This window comes from Trematomus bernacchii, unplaced genomic scaffold (genome assembly GCF_902827165.1).
Source record: "Trematomus bernacchii unplaced genomic scaffold, fTreBer1.1, whole genome shotgun sequence".
Taxonomy (NCBI): domain Eukaryota; kingdom Metazoa; phylum Chordata; class Actinopteri; order Perciformes; family Nototheniidae; genus Trematomus; species Trematomus bernacchii.
The window spans coordinates 7,761,264-7,784,406 of NW_022988098.1; the positions used below are offsets into that span (position 1 = coordinate 7,761,264).

Consider the following 23,143-nt stretch of genomic DNA (forward strand, 5'->3'; position numbering starts at 1 on the left):
TGCCACTAAGGCGGTGAATCGTGTTTTATATACGTGTGAGAGAAGGGGATGCACATTTCCAGTGGGAGTCCAAGGGCAGGCTTTAGACCACTTTAGACGAACTGTTTGAAATGTATTGAAGTGTGGATCGATGTGAAGGCTTAAATAACTCATTTTAACTGTCAGGCCCTTGACGTTTGCCAGCAGTTATCGTCATACTGTACTGGTTAGAAAAAAGTGATGTTTTACCTGAATCACAGTCTGACGTGAGTTGCATTTGCAGTAAATCTTCGAGACAGGAGTCCTGGCTTCATATGCTGCAGCATTACATTAGCACCCATATTGAGCTCCTGTGTTACTGTGCAATGCTACGGTCTGTTTGAACATCAGAGCATTTGACAGGGTCGGCTATCTTTAGACACGAGGGCCACAGAGAGACTGCAGGAAAAAGGATCTTCAAGTTCTCTTGCCAACGGCGGATATTGTTGTGTTCATGCTCTCACTTTTCCAATCCATTGCTTGTCACGTTGTCGTGGTTGTTATGGTTGCGTAACAGTGTTGGTGTACGTGTAGCCCTGACACAACACTTGCAGGATTGTCCCGTTATATATAAAATACCGTCTTAAAACGTACATTTACAGAGATCTCCCCCCGGGTTAGACGCCATAGAGGATTTCACCTAAAGCTGACGTTTCCTGTGCAATATTTTAGGCAAGAAGGGCTCAATGCAGCAGTGAAAACCCGCCTGTCCTCCCCTCCCACACCCCTCCATTTCTGCTCAGCTCTAACCCTTTCATAGCCCAGGCACCTATACTGCAGCTTTGATCCTGTACTTGAAGAACCATCTCCAGTAAAGGGGAGGACAGGGGGGAGTGACAGGTCCCCGAATGTGCATTATCACGGCACCCAGCTGGGTAATGCCACAGTAGATCAGCCGTACTAAAGACCACACTCAAGACACAAATGGCTTCTTTGTCTATCTTGATGCTTTGATATGGATACAGAAAGAATAGCATAAAAATCACTGGTTATTAGTTTGCGCTTTTGTGCAGGTGGCTGGATAGGAAACACATCCTGTTGTCGGTGATCCCTTTCAATTTGTATGCAACAAACGTAGGCAGTGGTCGATAGATACAGAAAGAAGAGCAGAAAAATAATTTTTATATTTGTGTTAAGCCTAATTTTATGCGTCCAAATCAGATTCCCATGCCGCTAATTTCCACGCAGTATTAAGCACACAGAGTACCGAGCACTGATTTATCTTGAATACACGATTCGCCAAACCTTCCGCCTGGTTGACGATGCTTTGCTGTTACAGCTAGAGACGGCAGACCGAGAAGGAAACAATGTGCTGCTGTGGATTAAAATCTCTTTGAAGTTTCACTTGGAGTCGGTGATAAGCAGCCACCTTGTTCAGCACAGGTTACATCACTGCGATGTTGGAGATGATGCAGAACTGTAAAGGCAGCCAGAATGATTTAGCCCAAAGGTGCAACTCTTGCGGCATTCAAATGTTGGCAGGCTAATCCCGAAATGTATTACTTTCATCAAGAGAGAGTTCCTTCAAACAGTGTGATAAGGCCAAATTGGTGTGTTACTTTTACACCATAATAAACAAGACATACCCACTTATTACACGGCTTAATTTATTCTGATTGGTCAATTTGGACATTCCAGTTGCCTGTTGACTTTTGCTAACACACCGCTGCTAAGGAGAACAGACCGTTGCTAAGGAGAACCGACCGTAGCTATGGAGGATCAAGGGACTATGTGCAGTCATAAACGTCCTGTAAATGTAACGTCAGCTGTTGACAAAAAATCATTAGTTTTCCACATCCAATGATATGACTGCACATCGTCCCTTGATCATCCATAGCAACGGTCTGTTCTCCTTAGCAATGGCCAGTTAGCAAAAATGAACCACCTCCAAATTGACCAATCAGAATTGAGTACTCTACTAATCTGTTTAATAAAGTTAGTTACAGTAAACAGGCTTCTATAGTCAGGGGTGCACACAACTTTCTCAGTGAGGTACTCAGATGAGTACCTGGAGTCAGTGTTTGGTACTCCAACTTCTGGCGATTGTCAACGGGGGAGGGTGCTAGTGGAGTACAGAGCTTCGTGACCGCGGAGCGTGTGAACGTTGTGATCAGCTGTTTTAGCGCAGGGCTGCTGTACATACCGACGTTAACAGCAGCCCTGTCTGTGCACACGGAGACCGACTCTGTCGTCCGTTGACCTTTGACATTTTGACTACAGGGGCTGGGGATCTGTTGGGAAAATACTGAATGTCCTCTTCCAATATCAGAGTCCACATGATGACAAAGGTATCCCAACTGTAGCTGAGTACATGACAGGATGTATGATTACCTAGAAGAGCCTCAGGACTGTTTGAGGCATATGATAGCTATGTGATTAACATGATGATTCAGCCTCTATGGAGATAGACATATGACAAGCATGATCATTTCTGACGTGGAGCTAATCTGAAGTAAACATTGAATACTGCTTTATATTCCTCCATCTTGTGACTGTGTAACTCCCTCTCTTGTATATCAGCATGTGAAGGACACTGTTCAGGAACTAGTTGATGCTCTGTATGTGATGACTACTTCCATTCTGGAGAGGATCAGAAATACATAGATCCTGAGATTGAAGCTCAAGCCGGGGACGAGTGATATTTTTCTAACAGGAACCAACCATTGACCCTCCGATAATACATGCCCACAGCCACCCCTCTTTTATGTTGCACAGTGAGAGAAATGATGGAGGTGACGGCAGGAGTCTCTCTGGTGCTGAGCTACTAATCTGACATGCTGCTCTAACATCAAAGGCTTCTTCCCTGGACTCCTTAACTGTCAGACAACCACTGAACCCTCCTACCCCAAGCACCTGCAACCCTCATTACTGATAGGCCTCCGTTTAGGCCTCTCGTTCAGGCTCAGGGGGCCTGATTAGGAGATTAGGGTTCCTTTTACATGAATGATGAGGCCTCATGTTTTATTAATCAGGAAGCTTATACATAAGCTAGTTGTCTCATTCCATATTCAGAGCTGTGATTGAAGAAAGAGAGCAGCAAAACTGGCATCTCACTCCTACATGTAGTACATGTTCAGAAAGCTTAAAGTGGACCTATCATGCTATATTTGAATAATATAGTGTAGGACCATACCTATATAAGGCATATTTATACTTTTTTTTTTTCAAAATACCAAACAGATCATGCATTTTAGCCATGCCTCATTTTGCTCAATTTGACAATTTCTAGCTCTGTTTGTGCAAGGGCAGATTTAGTGAGAACAGCACCATCTACTGGCCTGGCATATGTACTACAGCGTCTCCAGCGCTTTCGAACGGCAATGGCCGTGGCGGTCTCCTCCTGATTGGTGGAGTTGGCCCAATAGCCGTAGCGCCACTGTCCTGACGTCAGGACAGTGTTCAAATCTGGATCAGTTTTTATCAGATCCGTTGCAGCCCCTTTTTTAGAGATTTGGGTATGGAGGAAAATAGAGAGGGTTGTGTTTTCTGACACTTGGTGAGTTCCCTGGAACACCGGGGACACATATTCATGTATAAAAGACGTACAAAAGTGCATTTTGCATGATAGGTCCCCTTTAAATGAGTCATTTAACGACTGCAGTTAGATATGAGATGGGAGGTAAGGTGGTGCACTGATGATGTATGTTTCTAAGCCGACCCAGAAGTTAGCATCGCAAGGGTTCCCTCAGAAAAAAAGCATTATATGAATACATGTTAGCTTCTCATCCAGGCTAACATCCACCGCAAAAATCAGGCAGGTTTGATATATTTAGCATGGTCCTTTGCAGCCAGCACAGGAAAAAAAGTGTCCTTTTTTGTTACCAGAACAGGTCCAAAAATGCTGCTAAATGGGATCAAGAGCAGTTAAAAGTGAAACAGCCACAAGAGGGCTCTACTCGGCAGATAAATAGATGTAGCTTAAATGAGGTAAGCTGTCACTGTCACAAAGTACCCAGCACTGCAGTCACCTCTTATATACTGTAGGATACAGGGACAAATGGTCTGTCCAAGGTTGTGCTGCAGTATATAGAGAACGGACAACCTCTAAGGATTACTCAGCACTTTTCTGCAAGGTTTAACACGAGTTGGAATATCCTGAAGGGAGATGCACTGGAAATAAATAGTCTATCAACTCTCAAACTGTATGAAAAAAAGCTTTGTGATATTTTGAAACTTATTAGAGGAGGTTAAAATGGAAAACTCCGACAAAGAAATTGAAAATTGTTGCTTAATTCATGGTATTTTTAGAGCTGATTCAACTCCTTACGGTTGTTTTGGATCTCATGTCATCCCATTTCAAAAGCACAAGGCTTTAGCATAAACAGCACGGTGATGATTCATGTCGAAGTGACTCATCTACAGACGATGATGTGATTTTGCTGAGTCGTTAATAGGTTGTTACATCAGTGAGTTTTACCCTTGAGTCTTTGCTGCAGCGGTGATTTGTTTTTATTAGCGGGCCACGGCTCACTCGTACAGTGGCTCAATCTAAAGCACCTCTTTTTATTTATTTTGTGCCAACTCATCTCTCATGCCAGGATGCCGAGATGTCCCCGAGTCGCACTGACTACAGCAGAGCAGAGGCAAAGCATGACATCACCCTCCACCAATGAAACGAAAGGACATTAACTCCACTATAGGGGATTGAATTATTCCTTGAGGTGGGACATAACACCTCCCTTGTTGATTACATATATTATAAGACAGTTCTTTTTTAACAGTAAAGTTAGCTGAAATACTATGTTTATATAAAGTCAGATACACTTTTGAATCACTTGAGTCAGCCCTGGTTGGGGCTCAATACTACAATAGTAAAAAGAGAAATATGTGATTTATGCTTCATTAAATTCACCAGATTGTCACTAACTGTCTTCTTTTTAAAGTTTTCAAGTTGTTATTGTCATATGCAGTGGTGTAAAGTAACTAAGTACATTTACTCAAGTACTGTAAGTACAATTTTGAGGTACTTGTACTTTACTTTAGTATTTCAATGTTTTTCCAATGTTGTACCTTTAGTTACTTTACAGATGTGGATTAATGATGTGAAATATAACCAAGTGTTAAATCAGACTTTAGTTCCACCTGGAGTAAATTCACAAGCTACCCTGCAGTATACAAAGTCATTCAAACTAGCTGCACCTTTACCAGCTTTGAGAACACTTTCATGATCAATCATTATAAAACATATCATATATATTATTCTGAAATGGACCAATCTGCACAATGACTACTTTTACTGTCGCTACTTTAACTATATTTTGATGCTAATAATTTTTCTACTTTTGTTGAGTCACATTTTGAATGCAGGACTTTTACTTGTAACAGAGTATTCCTACACTCTGGTACTTCTACTTTTACTCAAATAAAAGATCTGAGTACTTCTACTTTTACTCAAGTACAAGATCTGAGTACTTCTACTTTTACTCAAGTACAATATCTGAGTTCTTCTACTTTTACTCAAGTACAAGATCTGAGTACTTTTACTTTTACTCAAGTACACGATCTGAGTACTTCTACTTTTACTCAAGTACAAGATCTGAGTACTTTTACTTTTACTCAAGTACACGATCTGAGTTCTTCTACTTTTACTCAAGTACAATATCTGAGTTCTTCTACTTTTACTCAAGTACACGATCTGAGTACTTCTACTTTTACTCAAGTACAAGATCTGAGTACTTTTACTTTTACTCAAGTACACGATCTGAGTTCTTCTACTTTTACTCAAGTACAAGATCTGAGTACTTCTACTTTTACTCAAGTACAAGATCTGAGTACTTTTACTTTTACTCAAGTACACGATCTGAATTCTTCTCCCTCCTCTGGTCATATGCTAAACATTTACAGGGAAGCAATTACAATGTTAGACCTGAGTCCCTCCAATAATCCAATAATGCTCATTAGCTATGTCTAAAAGAAAACCATGCAATTACAAAAAGGTCTGAAAAAGATGAGACATAATATAACGCGATAACAAGTTAATATTTATTAGATTTAGATAAGATAGAAAAGTTGAACGTTTGTAGGAAAGTGTTGCAAAAATAAAACAGGGATATGGCAAATGTATACTCATTAGCTCTCATCTGCCATAGTGTGTTGATAATGGTTAATACAAATAAAGTTGTTATATTATATATATATATATTAATGAAACAGCCGGATGAAGTAGCTAATGAGGGAGCTAGGTGAACATTTTCTGTTGTGTGAGCAACCATTTTTCACATTACACCTATGATCTGTTGTTGATAGAAAGATGATGTGTATAACTGCTTTAAGGGACGAGTGAAATGTGTCTCAGTTTTAAACCTCGGGTCTTGAATGTCCTTAACATTTATTTTCTCAATCAGCTATACAGTTTTAGTTAGATATTTTACATTAGATATTTGTGAGTTGTCCTGCATTAATCAAGGACGAATTGTCTGAAATAATTAGCATCGAACGAATAATTTCCTAATTCTGTCTCAAGGCGGGTCTGCCCTTTCAGAGAACAGATTAATATTGAAAAATGTGTCTCTATGTGCAGACATGATGGCTTACTGTACGACCCCTCCCCCTCACACACACACACACACACACACACACACACACACACACACACACACACACACACACACACACACACACACACACACACACACACACACACACACACACACACACACACACACACTGCCTCCCATCCCCCAACTACCAAACAATCTGGTATCTCTGACAAAAAAACAAGCATGTCTCACAGACAGTCGGACCTACAAAATGCTGCTTTGGTGCGTTCAAGTGCTCCAAAATACAAATTAAAAAGGGAGTGGTGGTGAAGCTAGGCCAAAGAGATAACATAATGATTACTCCACCAAAAAAACTCCACTTTAATGCTCATCGTGCTCTTCAAGTCCATGATTTAAACGAGCAACACTGCCTTTATCAATGTAAAACCCTAATATACTTTATAAAGAAATCAATTCTGTTCAGTACTGTATGTGTAGGCAGAGACAGATCTACCGAATTACTGAGCTAGGCATGTCGGAGAGAGCTACTTGACTTAAGCTGTCAGCCATTTACACATAATGTACTTTTATGAATGTTTCATGGGCTGACCTAATTCCTTTCAGAGCCGAGTAAAAGCAATATGCTGCACACGGAAACACAGCAGCTGATCCTTTGGACGTGAGGAAGAGCCAGACAGATGGAAACAAAGCTGTGATATGGTCACTTCCTGGATGACCTGGTAAACTGAGAATAAAAGCTGTAGACCAGCTCGGCTTATTTTTTTCCAGTGGTTTGTTTTCACTAAATCAGCACTGGATCCCAGAGGGGATGGAAACAGCCTCGTGAGAGTTTTATCACAAAAGAGAGAGATACTTTGCTCTCAGATGTAATTAAAGCAAACCCTTAAGCCCACGAATGGAGAGCCTGATCGCTGACAGACTTGAATTTCTCAGCAGTGGAAAAAAAAGGATGAAGAAGAGGAAGAGGAGGAGGAGGAGGAGGAGGAGGAGGAGGAGGAGGAGGAGGAGGAGGCGGCGGGGCAGCAGCTGCAGAAATCTGCTGAAACTGCTGGTTGCTGGATTTGAAAAAGTAAAAATGGAAGCTGCTAATTAGCACCGAACTGATTTTCTAACCCCATGAAAGACATGCAATGAATGGTGGTGAATGTACTCAAGTACTGCAAGTTAAAAAATAGAGATTCTTGTACTTTACTTTTTTTTTTCACATTACTGTTCTTTATACTTTTTACTCCAATACATTTATTTTACACATACTGTATTTAGGCTATGTATACAAAATATAAATCAACTAATGCATTATCACATTTTTATTATAGGCTAAGCTACCCACTAGTATATGTGTCAAACTCAAGGCCCGGGGGCCAAATCAGGCCCTTGGTGGATTTAATTTCGGCCCGCAGGATAATCTCTAATTACTATTAGATCTGGCCCGCCGGTATATTGCACGCACACCTTCACTCCATCCTGAGGGTTTCCTCAGCTCAGAGCCTGAGCCCAAACATTGATGAACTTGCACCCGAGATGAGATGCCAAGTATCTGGCTTGAACTAGCATCACAGAGCAGCACACTGAGTTTACATGGATGTTTCCTTCTGCACTTTCTTTCTTGAGACAACAGGGCATGTTTGGTTTTTTCTTTGAGGGAAATTGTTTTTTTGAAGCTGCTGTTGGCCTGTGGAAAAATGTAATCATAAGAAATGAATCTGCAGATAGAGCCATAAGAAATGAATGCAACTGATTATTTAATGTTTAATGTTGTTTTCAATAATTTAAGCTTTGTTAGTTCCAGGTTTAATATGTGCATTAAGTTCATTTCAATAAGTTCTGCAATAAACATTGAACCAGTCCGGCCCTCGACTAGTAAGCATTTTTTTATTTTGGCCCACTGTGTATTTGAGTTTGACACCCCTGCACTAGTACATCAAGTAATTCAAACATTGAAGTAATAAACACATACATCATTATCTGGATTCTGTACAGTTTTCTGTGTGTGCAAATAACAATAATAAAAGAAATCAGAAAGAACAGATGTTGGTGTATCATCTGGAGGAAAGCTGATTGCAAACAAACTAAAGCAGGAGACACATTTTCTGGCACCAACATTTCAAATATGAAGACTAGCTGCCATTTTCTGTTTTTGAAATGATTTTAAACTGAATATCTTTGAGTAATCAGAATCACTTTATCCGTTCCACAGAGGGGAAATGTACATTTGTTACAGCAGAAAAGAGCCAAAGACAGCTTAATATTAACTAAGAAGCATGCATAAAATAATATTAAAGATACAAAAATTACACAATTTACAAAATATACATTAGTCAATCATTCTGGAAATGTGTGTTGGGCAATTTCCAGGATTTTCTGACACTCTTTAAACCAAAGAAATCAGTACAGTCCTGCAAAGTCGAGGCAGCACCAAAACCTGGCCTCCTCCCAACCTCGCAACATCTCCTCCTGAGGAATCCCACACACTGTTTAGTTTGCAGCTCACACACACTAGTCGAGTGTGTCTTCCCCACTGCTTCGCTCCGATAATCTGTCACTGTGACACTGCATTGGCTCGCTGAAGGAGAGGCTGTTGCTGCACCTGATGAATGATTCAGCAGATTAAAAGGGGAACTGCAACTCAAGATTCAAGGCTTTTATTGTCATTCGTACATAGCTACAGTGTAGTTATGTCAATGAAAATCTTAGGTCACAGGCTCCTCCAACAGTGTAACACAATAGTGCAAGTAATACAAATGAAATTGAATAGAAATAATGCAAGTAGAGTCTATGTACAAGTAATTGGAATATGATATATTAGATAAATAATTTGTAAGGAGAGGCCAGGAAGAAACACAGCAGCGTATTATACCTAAGATTCAAGATTCAAGGCTTTTATTGTCATTCGTACATAGCTACAGTGTAGACATATCAATGAAAATCTGAGGTCACAGGCTCCTCCTCCAACAGTGCAACACAATAAAGCAGATCAAATAGTTAAAAGTGCAAGTAAATACAAATACAATAGAATAGAGCAGCTGGGTTTATGAAATTAAAATGTGTTTTACTTTAAACAGGCGGTACCGTCATAATGCAACGCCTGTTTAGGAGTTAAATGTCGAACACGTCATGAAAACACCTCCCACTTATTGCCTCTGGAGAGACTCTAAGCTTAACACCATGTCCTGCTATTGTCCTTGGAGACAATATATTCAATAATCATTTAGTTTATCTTATTACTGTTGAGCTGTTGTGCCATCGGGTACATATTTAAATGATTTAAGCTCCAATAGAGTCATGCAGAAACGAGTCTTAAAACCCAGAAATGACTCAGCATTTTACAACATCCCGTTCCCTCGTCTTTAAATCAATGTTTTTTTCAATGTGTGTATAGAAGTTAGAAGCCCGAAATAGGTCTGTGGTTAAAGCAAGCTGATGAGATTTTAACGTTTTGTTCTACGACATGAAATACGTCTGCAAATACAAGTGACTAAATGTCGTCACACCATGTTAGCCGCTTTTAGCTTAGCGATGGTGATACAGCCATAAAAGCTTGTTTTTAGCCTAGCGTTAGCTTTTTACTTCCGATGATGGCATTTACGCTTCAAAAATCACAAAATGGTGATAATATGTGGAGATTATTCAGCTTTACAAAAGGTGTACCATGAATGTGTGTTTGACACAGAGCTTATTTTCTGAAAATACTGAAATCCAATGTGATAATCCCATTTCCTTTTGTCAAGGGAACCTTTGCGTTGCTAACTTCTTGGTTGCCCTACAAAATAAGTCATCACTGCACCGTTCTATTTCACAATGAGATAAAGACATTTGCAACATGCTGGGTAACTTCTCAGATTCTTAGTGCACTCCTGTCTCGTTCATATTATATAACTAAGGGTCTGGAGGTGAATAAAGCATTATATAATTCTAGTAGGTTGACTTTCACCATCTCCATAAACACTTAAGGTATATTTAGTGTAGGATTATTGATGTCTGGAGTTGTGTTCCACCTTTATATCCACAGCTATTTACGGTTCAACTTAAGTCCCAGGACAGCTGGTAAAGAACAAAACATGGAGGATTAATGTGACAGACAGTAAAGCAACATGACTCACGATATGATATAACAGAAGAATGTATATCAGTATGTAGTGTCTCTACTTTCAAGAGTCCTCTCCTGCTGATGTTCAGGTTAGGGCTGTGCAATTAATCGTATTTTAATCGCAATTACGATTTTGGCCTGCCACAATTACGAAAACAACATAATCGAAAAAAACGATTATTTTGCTTTGCTAGGTTGTGACAGTGCACTGCAACATATTTGATCAAATGTATTTGTATTTATCATATTTATATATGTTTAGTAGCTTGTTGAAGTGCGCTCCAAAATATTTGTTGATCTTGTTTATTGGTATTTATTATTTTGATATTATTTATTTAAATGTAGATATAAATGTATAATTTATTTTATTTATTTTTGTATTGGTTTTTCAGTTGAATTATACGCTCAGGGAAATCAACAGTTAAAAAGATACTGTTCAAATTATTATTTGTATTTAAAAGTTCAATAAATGGATGTTTTCAAAGTCAATGAATAATCGTATTTAATAATCGTGATATCAATTATTGACCAAAATAATCGTGATTATGATTTTTGCCATAATCGCACAGCCCTAGTTCAGGTGTATATCAGTATGTAGTGTCTCTACTTTAAAGAGTCCTCTCCTGCTGATGCTCAGGTGTATATCAGTATGTAGTGTCTCTACTTTAAAGAGTCCTCTCCTGCTGATGTTCAGGTGTATATCAGTATGTAGTGTCTCTACTTTAAAGAGTCCTCTCCTGCTGATGTTCAGGTGTATATCAGTATGTAGTGTCTCTACTTTAAAGAGTCCTCTCCTGCTGATGTTCAGGTGTATATCAGTATGTAGTGTCTCTACTTTAAAGAGTCCTCTCCTGCTAATGTTCAGGTGTATATCAGTATGTAGTGTCTCTACTTTAAAGAGTCCTCTCCTGCTGATGTTCAGGTGTATATCAGTATGTAGTGTCTCTACTTTAAAGAGTCCTCTCCTGCTGATGTTCAGGTGTATATCAGTATGTAGTGTCTCTACTTTAAAGAGTCCTCTCCTGCTGATGTTCAGGTGTATATCAGTATGTAGTGTCTCTACTTTAAAGAGTCCTCTCCTGCTGATGTTCAGGTGTATATCAGTATGTAGTGTCTCTACTTTAAAGAGTCCTCTCCTGCTGATGTTCAGGTGTATATCAGTATGTAGTGTCTCTACTTTAAAGAGTCCTCTCTTGCTGATGTTCAGGTGTATATCAGTATGTAGTGTCTCTACTTTAAAGAGTCCTCTCCTGCTGATGTTCAGGTGTATATCAGTATGTAGTGTCTCTACTTTAAAGAGTCCTCTCCTGCTGATGTTCAGGTGTATATCAGTATGTAGTGTCTCTACTTTAAAGAGTCCTCTCCTGCTGATGTTCAGGTGTATATCAGTATGTAGTGTCTCTACTTTAAAGAGTCCTCTCCTGCTGATGTTCAGGTGTATATCAGTATGTAGTGCCTCTACTGGGACATGTCTCCATGCTTTAATGTTCAAAAAGCTCTTTATTGTTCTCTTACTGCCTGTGCTGCAGCACCTCTTTTCACCCTCTGTCTGAAACCAGAGTCCAGTCTGCTCTGATTGGTAAGCTGGCCGGCTCTGTTGTGATTGGTCAACCGCTTAGAGATGTCCCGCCCCTTAGCCTATCACATACAATGTGTTGGAGCACTAGCCAATACAAATGATATTTCTTGTATGAACGAAGCATGCAAAGGAATTCTAAACTAATGTTTGATTAACACCGGCAAGGAGGTTTTCGTTCGGTTTGTCGATTTGTTCGTTTGTTGATTACAAAAAAACTACTTGCCCGATTTTCATGAAACTTGATGGAAAGGTGAAGCGCGGGCCCACAAAAAACTCATTACATTTTAAAGCACTGCCTTATCACGGGGCGGACATATGCATTATTTTTCCCTTTGAAAGGCCCTTGCTGAAATCTGTGCTTTCTGACTATCTTTCTAGATAATAATTCTTCTTGATCAACTCTCATCATTATGTCAGGCTATCAATAACCGCCCTCTGATTCAGTTACTTGGCAGATAATCTAAGAAACAAAGAGGCTCTCTCAGCTGAGAGTGTGACCACTTTGCGGTTGAGGTTTGCAATCAATTGTACAAAGTGCTTTGGTGCAAATTGTTCCACAAATGGACACACTCCATAACTGCAGGTTTTAGCTGTTATACTGCTGATGTGGAGCATGTTTTTCCATTTTCCATCTCCCTTGTGACCGCACTACACTTAATCACGCCCCCAGTCTATCGTAACACTATACTCACATGTCCGTACGTTGAAAGTGTTATTGGTTGCTGTCGGATCTGGTAATGGAGATCTAATGTTAGTGGAAATGAACTCATTATCGTCTTTATTATGTGTACAGAATACATTTTAAAGTGGAGCCGAAGGTAACATAAGAGTTAATGAATCATTCCTTAAAATGTGTCTTTTTAGAACAGAATTGTGCCTTTGTTTTTCTATCTATTTTCCAATTATCCAAATAGAGGCTTGATGAGACTTTGTCCAAAAAGATCACACCCTTTATCATAGACCAAAACTGAAAATAAAGACCCACGGTGAGCCATCTTTTTATTATTACGGCCCAACTGAAGACTTTGGCTTTTAATTACATTTAGGGAAGTATTGTTTTTATTTTTGTTTTTTGTTTGAGAAGCAGTATGTTATTTTTTTCTGTATGAAAAGTGCTTTGATTTGAAACGCTGCATGTACACTGAAGGACTACAGTGCTCTAAAAAAACTCATATCATTAGTTGGTTTGTACAATCATTTAAAATCTAAATCATAGATGGACATCGGTTTTTGGACGCCTGAAGTTTGCCATTCGGTTCGTTGACATTTTGGTTTATGGCCATCGAAATCTTTTTTTTGGAACCAGAAGTGTGTGGTGGGGGTCAAGTACATACGAATGAACAACATACTTGTAACTAAAGTATAACAATTCACATTTACCAACTGAAAACACATTGTGAAAGTTGTGAGACGAAAATACAGACAAACTCCTGACTATTCCACACCATCTGGGAGAAACCAACCACAAGGTATCCACAGCCAAAAGCATATACCCTGCTTAATCGTCTATTTTACTATAAATGGGACCTTAGAGTACAAAACAAACATTATGCTGTTTTGAAGAAGACTTGAAGTTAGTGATTGAGGCAAAAAAACGTGTTAGTTTAATGTTTACTGAAGATATAAACCAAGTGAGAAGCAGGATAATGTTTTCATAGACTTCTATACAACTTCTTAATGTAACCAGTGGAGTCGCCCCCTGCTGGATAATAGAAAGAATGCAGGTTTAAGACACTTAAGATAAGATAAGAAAGTACTTTATTGATCCCAATTTGGGATTTTTTTGTGTTGCAGCAGCATAAAATACATGGCATTGTACAATAACAATTAAAAAGAGACTAGAAATAAACAAGAAAGTAGAAAATATACGTTACACTTTCACATTAGCTTTACTTTTGAGACCCAGATGTTGCCACATGCACAATACAATGCATTTCTGCAATGTTGTTTATTTGGGATTCATAATATTATTAAATATTATATTATTCCAAGATGGTTTTACTCACTGCTATCATTGTGGATACTTATGTATTTGGTGTGAACTGAGGATGTTGATAGCATTACTAGATGTATTTACCTTATAGTTAGCAAGCTACAGATCACGTGTCAGATTTTATGAAGTGAACCAAATGTGTGCACAACCTTTTGGCATGCACTTCATTCACAGCCATAGTGGATGAAGTCTTGTAAATATTGAATGAGACTCATGTTGAGTGAGTAGCCTGCACCATTGTTTACATTCTTTGCTTACCGCTGGCGTGTCCCTGAGGAGAAATCCAGCCGTTGACTTTTATCCTCTCTGATGTAGCTCAGGCTTCCTGCTGAGTGGCCGTCGAGAAGATCGATCTGAAACAACAAAGGCTTTGTTTACACACCGTGTAATGCTGTCTGAATAATTAATACTCAGGGGGAATTGTAATAAGCATGGTGATCTCCAGGGCCATCATAAGTCACATTTTAAACATATCCACTACTATTGTTTATGTCCTGATAACTGCAACACTAATGCATTTCCCATCTGCCTCAGCTGCACTTTGTGTAAAGCGCCAATTAGCAAATGTTAGCATGCTAAAATGCGAAACTAAGGTGATGAACATGACAACATAATACCTGAGGCCTGGGGCCTATACTACGAATCAAGATGTTCGTTTAGCAAGCTAACTTCAGGGGTTTCCGGTCCTACGAAGCTGGTTCACTTTTTAGCGGGCTAGATAACTTATTCTGAACGGCTAGCCTCCGGAGCAGGATAGGTTCCAGGATAAAAGCACTGCCTGCTGACCAATCAGAGCTCAGTGTGCGGAGTTTAAAGCGATCAATTCATATGACAGGAGGAGAAAGGAAATACAGTTTAAACTGCCGTTGCAGGAAAGACGGCCGGCCAAAATCACCGACTGTGAGCGTGAAAATTAATAGAATATCCCCTCCCATCTTCAGAGCAATCTGACTATTATAACATTTGCGTTAAGAAAGCTTACATAAATATCTGCCACAACATAAGTAACCGGATCAGAGTACATTAAGTACAGTCCGCGGCACTGTGAGTGCAGACGGCGATGTGTCCCATTATCATTCATATCATATCACATCATAATGTATCATATATTTCCTTATCTGAGTCAGCTTCTTGAGCCGTATCTGGCCGTGCAACACTCACAGTGTCACATACTGTATGCAGAAGTATTATTTTAAGCAACACATTAAGTTGACGAAACACTCGAGTCAAATGTAATTAAAGTCAGATCCACTCGTGTCTTAGACGGGGCAGTGATATTATAAACCTGTTAATGTACGCATTCAAACGCTTTTTCTTTTACCAGCTGTATTCACCTTGCAGGTGCAGCTATGTGGCTTTTATCCTGGATAAAGTGTTTAAGTCATGGATGTTTAAAGTTTAACTTCTTCATATTTGACTAATATTAAAGTTCACTTTTCATTCAGGAAGTATGACGCTGCGCTGTCAGTATGCTTCTCCATGTTTGAGATTGGTCGAATGCTCCAAATACCACCACTTTCATGTGAACGCGCACCTAACTAGATAGGACACGGCTGGCTTAAGCGATCCACTTGATAACCAGCGTTGTAGTACAGTTTAGCCAGAGCGCGTATGTTTTGGATTGGGCCAACCAGCTAACTCAAACATATCCAGGTTAGGAAAATCCGGCTTCGTAGTACAGGCCTCTGGTCAACACCAGCAATGCATTCTCATTGTGAACATGTTGGCTTCCGAATATGTGCCTTTGCGGACCCTTTACATGCACTAAAACCTTTATAACAACTGAACTGGAAAAACAGAAAGCACGATAGGGTCCCTTTCACATAAAGAGTATGTCTTGTGATATATGTGAATTAATTTTTTTGGACCGTTTTACAGTGCTGATTCACAGTCAGATTGATTTCATTATTAGGGTTAATGCTTATATTGCTATTTGAGAGTTCACTTGTTATATATCTAAAGATGCCATCCAGTCCCTTAAGAACCATGGTCAGTACATCTACTAAGTGTAACAGAGTTGAACATGTTAAAGTTAATAATAAAGTTGCACGCTGGTAGACAAACTAAATACTTGCGATAAGATTTTATTCGCCTGAATAAATTATTGTTCTGTGATTATTATTTTAAAATCCCTTTTTTTATTAGGGATGTGAACAAGTGCTTAAAGAGGACATGAAATCTGCATTTAATCTATTCATGTATTTCCACTTTTTTTGTTTAAGACATTTCTTATATCATTTATGTATTACCTACTTCCTAGTATACTGTCTTATAGTGTAAATAATAAATCCACAAATGCTTAGTTATGTTTTTAAGTATAGGCTAAATCAAAGTGACAAACGTGAGGGGAAGATAACTTACTTAAAACAGTTTTTAAAGAATCAATATGCAAGTATATCCAGAGGTGGAAAGTAACTAAATGTACTCAAATACTGAAGTAACTATTTAAATATCTACAAAAAGTCCACCAGAACTTTATTTGTCTACAGCAGTAAAATGCTTCTTGATGCAACAATATTATCTAACATGTTCACAAATGATATACACACATGGAGGCCATATTTCTGCAGAATTACTACTTGTATTTGTATACTTTAAGTACATTTTACTGATAATACTTTTGTACTTTTAAGTAAGATTTTGAATGCAAGACTTTTACATGTACTGCAGTTTTTTGACATAAATGTATTGGTACTTTTACTTTTACTCATGTAAAGCATCTGAATACTTCTTCCACCCCCTGAGTATATTATGCTGTCAGCCTATGGCAGGGCCCGTTGTCAATACTAATTGGCCCTCAGCAGATATATGGAAAATGGCCCACACATATAGGTGTGATTGTCTTATATTGTACTTCCTAAATATTTCACAGTATTAAGCCCAATTTTCAAATACATTCAGTCAATATTTTGCAAAACAAGCTTGAAATATACCTTTCATATTTCCCCTTAAGCAAGCTGAGGCTTCTGATTGAAGGGATTAGCTGCTAACAAGTTTTGTAACAAAATAAATGCAACGGAGAGCTGTGATGTAGGCTGTTTTACCAAGCAAAATGTACCTACATTTGATTGATATTGCTAATTTATAACTTCATTTACGAGGCAATATACCTCAGCTCTAATAAGTGGCCCAGCTCTTCGTATATTTCTCTGTATGTGGCCCTCAGTGTTTGGACACCCCTGTTTTACGATCATCACAGTTATTGATATTTTTCTACAGTGTGTTTTGGAGTGTGTGCCGGATTCCTCCCCCTCCTCCTCCCGGCTGGATGGGCGGGGTCCACATGGCTCATCAACACCAGCACAGCCGCAGTTGTGACAGCTCTCTCTCGGTTTCCGCTGGGAACACTCTTGTCTCCGGTTTTTACTTGAATATTTCACATTTCTTTTCAACCCGGTGCTGTTAAATCGGTGTTTTATGTGTGTTTCCGCCGCGGACCTTGTCGGTTTTTTCGGGAACAACAGATGATGTGAACACCGAGCTGCGGGAGGGCTGGATAGCTGTGTATCGTATATGTTTGTAAGTGTTATTTAACTCTATATTACACTGATTTACAGTCAATTTGCGACGATGCATCCCAAGCACCCTAAACATATTACTCTTTATGTAATGTGCATATCGGGACTTGTAGTGTTTGGCTTTAAGACCACATGCTAGTATTTCCTCTGATGTCAATATGTTATTCCCACAGTCACTTGCAGCCAGTTAGTTGTAAAGATGGCTTTTTATTTAGCTGGTGGTGGTGATATAACTTTCTTGTGATTTCCCAGTTGTAGTTTTTTATTCCAGGAGTATTTCCTAGTGACAACAGGGTGTTAAATGTGAGTGATGGGGATGTTGGGACATTTCCAGGTGCTCTATCTCACTATCATCACTCTGCTTCAGGCTACTGTACAGTACACTATCTCACAGTTTTATTATATATCTTTATTAAACAAGTAGGTTGCACAAAAAAAATCTCAAACAGAGAGGAGATGCCAGATTATAGCTAAAGGCTCATTTCCATTTCCAGTCAGTCCCTGCATAACAATCAACAAACGTTAAAACACCTCATAATCACACTAACAAATAAAACAGATCAGAAACAGATGACTTTGACAATGCATTATCTGCAGAAAAAAGACATGTTAATGCTGGCATTTTAATGCTCACTATTGCACCGGGATAAATATTTCATCATAGCTTGCATATTAAAAATACAGTAGCTCCCCTGACTTTACATTATGCATCCGCTCCGCCGTGATTGGCTGCAGCTCTCCATCTCTCTGTGTGGCAACAGCCTTCCCCTCGCCCAGCAACTCCCTATTCCTCATGCCGTAGTGATCCTCCTCCTCTTCCTCTTCCTCCTCCTCCTCCTCCTCCTCCTCCTCCTCCTCCTCCTCATCCTCCTCTCAGGGTGCTTTTTTCTGCAGCATGCAGCGTGGTAACGATGGCAACGGCGGCCTGACCCTGCTGCAGTTACTACAAGCTTGACCTGAATTCGTCATCCTAGGCATACACACACACACACACACACACACACACACACACACACACACACTTGCTTCTGCTCCTCTTTTGTCGGCGGTCAAGCTGCAGCCTGTGAGTGTCAGCGAAGGCGTTCATGGAGCACTGACGATTGGCCTTGTGCTGTTAGCTGTGTGTGTGTGTGTGTGTGTGTGTGTGTGTGTGTGTGTGTGTGTGTGTGTGTGTGTGTGTGTGTGTGTGTGTGTGTGTGTGTGTGTGTGTGTGTGTGTGTGTGTGTGTGTGTGTGTGTGTGTGTGTGTGTGTGTGTGTGTGTGTGTGTGTGTGTGTGTGTGTGTGTGTGTGTGTGTGTGTGTGTGTGTTGTGTGTGTGTGTGTGTGTGTGTGTGTGTGTGTGTGTGTGTGTGTGTGTGTGTGTGTGTGTGTGTGTGTGTGTGTGTGTGTGTGTGTGTGTGTGTGTGTGTGTGTGTGTGTGTGCTGTTATCTCTTGTGCAGCAGTCACAGCTCTGTTCAGTTGTGTGTTTTGCGAACCCAGTGAGAATGATTAGGAGAAAGCAGCTGTAGCAGCTCCTGCAGGCAGATTAAACAGCTGGGAGTTGTGGCTGGCTAGTTTTCATGAAAAGCAAAGTTTACCTATTAAACAGCTTTTATTTTAGCTTCTGATGTTTTAGAAATTACTGTTTTATGTTCTAGAAAATGTGATATATTTGGGTTTTTTATGGCAATTTTGAGAAAAAAAGGCATTTAAGGATGTTACTTTGAGCTTTGGGAAGTATTTACAGGCTGACTGAACCATGTATTGATTTGATTGAGATACTAATTGGCAGGGTTTATTGATATTGAATATAATCCTTAGTTGGACTTTTTGATGTTGAGCATTAAAAGGTTGTTTGAGGTACTCCTCCACAGTCAGTGTATCACTTATAGTAGATGGAGGTTGGCACGCCCCCAGTTTAGAGGAACAGACAGGAGAAAAGTCAAAGAGGAGAAGAAGATGTACTGTGGGTGGGGGGCAGCAGCCTAAAACAAAGGCCCTCCTAAAACAATCAATGTTAGTTCTAGTGTACACTATATTAAGAATGTTCTCTCTGCTTTACCTTGCCTTTAGACCAGGGGTGTCAAACTCAATTTCATCGCGGGCCACATTCGCATAAAGGTTGCACTCAAAGGGCCGGTTGTAACTACATAAATATATAATATATATATATAAAATAATGTATTATATTATATCATTGCCTCTGAATTGGATTATTATCGGATAGGATAATAACTTAGTAATTAACTACAAAGCAGAAGTCCAGGGCAAATAATTGCAAGTCTCTTCAGTGCGCATGTCACAAAACGAGATGCATTGTGGGACATGTAGTTTATGGGCAACCTGCTTCTGTAAAGTGGCATGTAACCGTATAATAAACTTATTATATTCTTTGCAAGCTCTTGCGGGGCCACATAAAACGAAGTCGCGGGCCGGATTTGGCCCCCGGGCCTTGAGTTTGAGACCCCTGCTTTAGACAGTCCATCCTCATCTTGAACTCAAACCGTATATGCTCTTACAAAGCAACCAGACTCCATTGTGAATTTATTTTATTTTACCTCACAGAAAACAGGGCTTGCTTTTCTACTGCCTCCTTGATCAGTTACTAAGTATGTGTTATTGAGTGACTTTAATGAATGCAAACTATAGGATATTTAGTTTTGTGCAAGGTAACATGTCTGTTTTTGTAGAGAGAGTCTGGCCACTTTGAGCATATATAACAGCTTCAGTTACCTGTAGGATAGGGCTGTCTCAAGGCATGTTAAAGCAGTGACAATATTCTGCATATTGTGTAAAATAAGTGTATTTATGTGTCTAAAATATCAGCACCAGGGTAGTAACATCTGCCTGTCTTTATATTTATGTACTATATTTAAAGAGGACATATTATGCAAATGTTCAGGTTCATATCAGTATGTAGTGTCTCTACTTTAAAGAGTCCTCTCCTGCTGATGTTCAGGTGTATATCAGTATGTAGTGTCTCTACTTTAAAGAGTCCTCTCCTGCTGATGTTCAGGTGTATATCAGTATGTAGTGTCTCTACTTTAAAGAGTCCTCTCCTGCTGATGTGCAGGTGTATATCAGTATGTAGTGTCTCTACTTTAAAGAGTCCTCTCCTGCTGATGTTCAGGTGTATATCAGCATGTAGTGTCTCTACTTTAAAGAGTCCTCTCCTGCTAATGTTCAGGTGTATATCAGTATGTAGTGTCTCTACTTTAAAGAGTCCTCTCCTGCTGATGTTCAGGTGTATATCAGTATGTAGTGTCTCTACTTTAAAGAGTCCTCTCCTGCTGATGTTCAGGTGTATATCAGTATGTAGTGTCTCTACTTTAAAGAGTCCTCTCCTGCTGATGTTCAGGTGTATATCAGTATGTAGTGTCTCTACTTTAAAGAGTCCTCTCCTGCTGATGTTCAGGTGTATATCAGTATGTAGTGTCTCTACTTTAAAGAGTCCTCTCCTGCTGATGTTCAGGTGTATATCAGTATGTAGTGTCTCTACTTTAAAGAGTCCTCTCCTGCTGATGTTCAGGTGTATGTCAGTATGTAGTGTCTCTACTTTAAAGAGTCCTCTCCTGCTGATGTTCAGGTGTATATCAGTATGTAGTGTCTCTACTTTAAAGAGTCCTCTCCTGCTGATGTTCAGGTGTATATCAGTATGTAGTGTCTCTACTTTAAAGAGTCCTCTCCTGCTGATGTTCAGGTGTATATCAGTATGTAGTGTCTCTACTTTAAAGAGTCCTCTCTTGCTGATGTTCAGGTGTATATCAGTATGTAGTGTCTCTACTTTAAAGAGTCCTCTCCTGCTGATGTTCAGGTGTATATCAGTATGTAGTGTCTCTACTTTAAAGAGTCCTCTCCTGCTGATGTTCAGGTGTATATCAGTATGTAGTGTCTCTACTGGGACATGTCTCCATGCTTTAATGTTCAAAAAGCTCTTTATTTTTCTCATACTGCCTATGCTGCAGCACCTCTTTTCACCCTCTGTCTGAAACCAGAGCCCAGTCTGCTCTGATTGGTTAGCTTGCCGGCTCTGTTGTGATTGGTCAATCTCATAGAACCTCACTTCAAAACATCCAAATTATCCCTAAAATGGCTTGTATCTGTGCTGTGTAAATGTGATTTCTTTCCCTGCAGCTTATCCTTGTTCATCGAAATTAAGAACTGGAGAATATTCTGTCTCTGTTAAATGATGTCCTTGCTTCTAATGTCACTTTGTAAATATGCTTCCCTTTTGCTTAGGTTGCTTCTCACTTGTCCACCTTCAACATTTCCAAATCCCCACTGACTCCATCCTAACCTGTAAAACATGTCAGTATGAATCCCAACACACTTCCTTTTTGTCCTCTGATTATACTATGACAGGAAGCTGGTAATAAGTGTATGTAATATATTTCTTAAGGGATGTAAATGAGCAGATGTTGTGGATTCAGAGTGTTCACAGAGGCTCCCCGAGGTGTCGGCTTGTTCTCGGAGCCAGACTGTGTAGGAGGGACTATTTCTGTCCTCTTCCTCTCTCTTCCTCTGTCTGTCACTGTGTTCCTCCTCCACAGCTCAGCCTGCAGACTTAACAGAGCTTTGAGAAGTCACAGTACAGCTGAGAGGAATGGCCATTGATTTCCAGTCCTTTCCATGAAGAGAAAACAAAACTCCTGCACCCGATAAGTCATGTGATCAATCAGTTGATCAGCGTTAAAGGGGGCTTATTATGCTTTTTAGGTTCTCCCTCTCCTGTAGTGTGTTATATAGGTTTTTTGTGCATGTAAATGGTCTTCAAAGGCTAGAATCTCTGTGTTCTCTCCAGAGGGGGTTTCTCTCTCTCTCCACACACTCCCCCCTGCCTGAAACACCTCCATTGGACTCCTTTGGTTACCTACCTAAAATAATGACATCACTATGTAACACTCGCGCTGATATTGTCTAGCGCTCCAACACATTGTACGTGATAGGCTAAGGGGCGGGACATCTCTAAGCGGTTGACCAATCACAACAGAACCGGCCAGCTAACCAATCAGAGCAGACTGGGCTCTGGTTTCAGACAGAGGGTGAAAAGAGGTGCTGCAGCACAGGCAGTATGAGAAAAATAAAGAGCTTTTTGAACATTAAAGCATGGAGACATGTCACAGTAGAAAAACTAAATACAAATTAGCATAACCCTTTTAAAGCTAATGTACCTGCAGGTTTCTTGCTATTCTGAATTTGTATCTTCATGGTTTATTGCACTTATATAAAAGCGCCAGCTAAATAAAATATAATGTAATGCAAGACGGAGCTTTCTGACCTAAATAGGCTTTCCAAATTACTGGAATAAATGCATCTTTGTACCAAAATATAACAGAAAATGCAGGTCAGCAAAATAAAACAGGAACTAAAAAAATCAAGGCAACAGGAAGCTCTGAAAACAAATCTGCAGCATGTAAGATTTGTACAATCCTGTCACTAGAGTGTAATCTCAAAGTGAGTGAGGACGC

The 23,143-nt window shown here is 39.7% G+C and overlaps 1 protein-coding gene across 2 annotated transcripts in view; it reads left to right on the plus strand.

The window, feature by feature from the left end:
* The window catches only part of phactr3b (phosphatase and actin regulator 3b), a 69,448-nt gene that overhangs the window by 861 nt on the left and 45,444 nt on the right, over positions 1 to 23,143 (plus strand). Inside the window, exon 1 of one of the 2 annotated variants that reach the window (XM_034121617.1) lies at positions 17,545 to 17,696. The exons of the other annotated variant lie outside the window; for it this stretch is intronic. The gene's annotated coding sequence lies outside the window, so the exon portion shown is untranslated. Of the gene's footprint in view, positions 1 to 17,544; positions 17,697 to 23,143 lie in introns of those variants that run through there. 2 annotated transcript variants of the gene reach the window in all.